At 36.7% G+C, this 4,643-nt stretch overlaps 1 protein-coding gene across 2 annotated transcripts in view; it reads left to right on the top strand.

Moving 5' to 3' along the window:
- Nucleotides 1-3,647: 3,647 nt before the first annotated feature.
- Nucleotides 3,648-4,643, top strand: part of LOC113827478 (dnaJ homolog dnj-5) — a 28,775-nt gene continuing 27,779 nt past the window's right edge. The window contains exon 1 of one of the 2 annotated variants that reach the window (XM_070143150.1): nt 3,648-3,787. The gene's annotated coding sequence lies outside the window, so the exon portion shown is untranslated. The remainder of the gene's footprint in view (nt 3,788-4,643) is intronic. The other variant, XM_070143149.1, reaches the window with a different exon arrangement.

The following is a 4,643-nucleotide window of genomic DNA, read 5'->3' on the forward strand; positions in this document are numbered from 1 at the left end:
CGGAAAGGAAAGAGAGAGGCAATTGTTGCAAAACCGCCAGAGTATGTGATCTGGCTTTATTCCAGAACGTCAACAAATGCAGATGACGATAAAAGATCTAATTGAATAATTAGGTACGGTTAACTACTTCCAAATTTTAAAAAAGGAGGAATTATTTAAGGAAATTCCTTTAATCGATATCTCTATTATCACGAAGGTTTCTGTGGCGTCTTCGGTTTTCTAGCTTTGCAGAAGCTCTGTGGCATTTTCAAAACTATTGTTTTGTTACATATTTGATAAATATTTCACGTGTTTATGATATATTTTCTTTACGAAGAGTTCAGCCTTGTAAAATCTATTATAGGTGAGGCGATTTATACAGCGAGAGAAAGAAAAAGATTTGGAGACGAGAGGCTAAGGAACACCTCATGTTTTATATAAATATTGTCAGTTATCCTCAGTATTATAATTCTCTTTGTGTTTCGTCCGTTCATCCATTTTCATATTATGTCTGAAGTCCTATTCCATGTGACTACGGAGTTGGGAGTCGTTTTATTTTGATGTAAACTCACACACACACACACATACATAGATGCATCATAATAGGAATCTATTAGAATTCTATTAGAATTATCATTATAACTATTATAATTTCTCTCTCCCTATTTTTCTTCTGATTTTTGTTATTGCTAGTAGTAGTAGTATTACCATTATCATTATAATTCCTATATAATAATTCTGTTAAATCGTCATTTCATGAGCATTTATTATTTACACGACCACCAGAGGGAGGAGGGCAAGATGGAAAGTAGGAAGGGAAGGGGAAAAACGGGGATAAAAGAGGAAAAGAGGGAGAGGGAGAAAGGGTGGAAGAGGTTTAAGGAGGTAAGGAAGGAAGAGAAGGGAAGAGCAAAAAGAGATGGGGAAGAGGGAACGGAGAGGGATTAAAGGGCAAAGGGAGGGGCTTAAAGGGGAAGGGGAAAGGGAGGGGGAGCGCAGAGGGGGCTGAGAGAGAGAAGGGGATGGTGGGAGGGAAACGGATAAGGGAACGAAGGAGGTGGGAGAGGTTAAGGGGGAAGAGGACGGGAGTGGAAGGGGACAGATGGAAGGCTTAAAGTGGAAGGAGAGGAGTGAATTTAGGGAAGATTTGGGGGTGAGAAGGGCTGGCAGAGTGGAAAGGGGAAAGGGAGAGGGAGAGGGAGAGGAAAGGGAAAGGGGAGAGAGGAGGCGAGAGGAGGAAGAAGGAGGGTGAAAAGAGGAAAGATAGTCAAGTACTTCTCTTCTTTCCACGTAAATTTTCTCGCTATTTACTTCACATTTTGATAACTCTACATAAAGTACAGAAATGATATCAACAAACGAGAATGAATACTATATCGTCCACGCCTGCATTTATTTAGGGGAATCTTCAGTGTTATAAATATTGTTGAATTCAGACTCTCAGCTTTCTTTGAACTCGTACGATTCGTGGCAGCTGTCATTCCCCCCAAGTTGAGAACCACTTCTCTAAACTGATCAAAGCGTATATAAAACTGCACGACAAAGTATCTCTTATCTATAATATTTTATTAGCAAAACCAGGAAAAGTATCGCCAATTTAGACTGATGCATAATCTGCGATATACCTCCAGTCACCCATAGTCTGTAACATGCTCGTAAATTAAGGGAAATTCTTATAGTCACCCTCTCTCTATGGCAAATGAATCAGATTCCCCAAAGCAAACAAGGAAGGAAGGGAGGAAGGAAGAAAGGAAGGAAGGGAGGAAGGAAGGAAGGGAGGGAGGGAGGGAGAGAGGGGGGGGGGCAGGAAGGGAGGGAGCGAGGGGGGAGGGGAGGAATGAATTAGTGAAAGAAAGAAGGAAGGGAGGAAGGAAGGAAGGAAGGGAAGAATGAATGAATGAAGGAGGGAAGGAAGGGAGGAAGGAAAAGAAAGGGAGGAAGGAAAAGGGAGGAAGGAAGGAAGGGAGGGAGGGAGGGAGGGAGGGAGGGAGGAAGGAAGGGAAGGAGGGAGGGAGGAAGGGAGGAATGAATTAGTGAATGAAAGAAGGAAGGGAGGAAGGAAGGAAGGAAGGGAGGAATGAATGAATGAAGGAGGGAAGGAAGGGAGGAAGGAAGGAAGGAAGGAAGGGAGGATGGAAGTAAGGATGGAAGGGAGGGAGGGAGGGAGGGAGGAATGAATGAATGAATGAATGAATGAATGAAAGAAGGGAGGGAGGAAGGAAGGGAGGAAGGAATGAAAGAAGGAGGGAAGGAAGGGAGGAAGGAAGGAAGGAAGGAAGGAAGGAAATTCGATCTAGTGAATAGAGAAGTAAATTATATTGTATATATTTTTAAATTACTTAATTCATGACTTTGTTACCAAGAATACCTTTCATATTCCTTTGACAGATGCACGTGTCTGTAGTTAATTTTGTTTAGTATTAATGATAATGATGATGATGGTGATAATAATAATCCTAATAATGATAGTAATAATAACAATGATAATGATAATAATAATAATGATGATGATGATGATGATGATAATGATAATAATAATAATAATAATAATAATAATAATAATAATAATAATAATAATAATAATAATAATAATAATAATAATAATAATAATAATAGCAATAATAATAATAGTAATGATAATATTAATACTACTAATAATGATAATAATAATGATAATAATAATGAAAATAATAATAATAATAATAATAATAATAATAATAATAATAATAATAATAATGATAATAATAATAATAATGATAACATTAACACTAATGGTAATGATAATAATAGTAACAATGATAATGATGATGATAATAATGATAATGATAATAAAAAATAATGATATCTATAATAGTATTGGTGCGAATAATGATAACGATGATAGTAATAATAATTATATATACATTAATATTATTATTATCATTGTTGCTGTATCTGTTGTTGTTTTTTACCATTGTTGAAAATTGTGTTTCGATTAGAATGCGGAAGTGAATGTTTGGTTTCACCATAACCATAAAACTAATCTAATAGATAAATAGAGATAAAACTAATAGAACCGAAAAGAACTCTAAATATCTAGCTAATCCCAAGCGACTTCAGCAATTTCCATCCCTTTTCCCCTTGAAAAATACTTCCCTTGAAAGCCTTTCAACTCTATTAAAAAAACAAGATAACAAAAACCTCTAAACACCTCATGAACCAACCCCATTTCGAGCTCTTTTTCTAACTTCGGAGGGTCAGCAAGTCCTCACACTTCCCTTATCACCTAACCCCCCCCCCAAAAAAAAAAAAAAAAAAAAAAAATCTCTGAGCCCCTAAGAAAGTAACCTGATACTAGGAACACCACTCTAAACTTATTCTAAACTTAGCAAGACCCCAATTACCTCATCAACCCCCTCAAAAATAAAATAAGATAAGATAAAAATAAAAATGAAATATAAACACATCATCCCCTAGATAAACAACTCCCTCAGTGAGCGCCACCCCACTCCAAACATAAAAATAACACCGCAAGCAAGTCCCACCTGGGTACCAAACCTACCCAACAACCCCAAAACCCACAAAATCCCACCCGCCCACCAAAAAGACCAAACAACCCCCCCCAAATCCCACCTCCCAACCCAAACCCGCATTCAAACTTGGCGCCGCTCAGGATCCGTCGGCAGAGCCACCTATCGGCGAGTTTCCGCACTTCAAGAAAAAGAAGAAGGCGATGAGAAGAAGAAGCAAGTGCAACAACAGGCGACAATTCTTACCTTTTCTACCGATTTCTACTATGCTTGCAGTCATTGTCGGGTTTTTAGATCAGGTAAGAGTTGTCTAAGGGCGAGTTAAAGGCAGAAAGGAGGGGATCTAACTTTAAAATGGCGTGGGAAGGAAAGAAGTGTTAAGAGGATGTGTACAGTATATATGTTTTTGTTCTCTTGTTTTTTTCTTTATTTTGTTATACTGAACGAAAAATTCGTTTTGTTTTTTTGGGGTTTGTTATGTCAAAAGTTTATCACTGTAGGTTTATGGGTATGATTTATTCATTTTTTTCCTTCGACGTCAAGGTGTCATGAAACTACGTTTGTGAATTACCTGAGAAATATATCTATTTTTTGTTTACATTTCCAAAATTTGCGAAATGGTTGATATATCGATGAACTTCTCATTATTTTCGATGGAGATTATTTCCCAAGGTCGATAATCACTCAGAAAGTAACTTAAAAAACGATAGAATTAGTTGAGAGTGATTATTTCCCATATTTTTGTCGTGATCTGAAAAGCTGTTGTTTTGTATTGAAGTCTTTTGCACATTTTATTTCCTTTTGGCTTAGTTAAAGGAAAAATGTTGTCATTAGGAGGCGAAATTGTGATTTGGAGATATATGTAAGAACATTTTTCCAATTTTTTCTGCATGTGCATTTTTGCCTGAGTGGGAATATAATTTCAGTTACAATTTTGTTTTTATTTTTGTCTTTTATTAACTTTTTGGTGTATTGTTTTTAATTTTATGTTTTGTTTATACAGATTAGAATGTCTATCTAAAGGTTGGATTTTAATTGATTATGCAGTTTGTATTTAGGCAAAGTCAGTCGACCCAGATGTCAGAATTTCCACAAAATGGGTTATATAGTTGTGTTTCTTGAGGGTGAATAGGTGTCGAGTATTTGGGAAGTCGT

The sequence above is a fragment of the Penaeus vannamei genome, chromosome 30 (assembly GCF_042767895.1).
Source record: "Penaeus vannamei isolate JL-2024 chromosome 30, ASM4276789v1, whole genome shotgun sequence".
Lineage (NCBI taxonomy): Eukaryota > Metazoa > Arthropoda > Malacostraca > Decapoda > Penaeidae > Penaeus > Penaeus vannamei.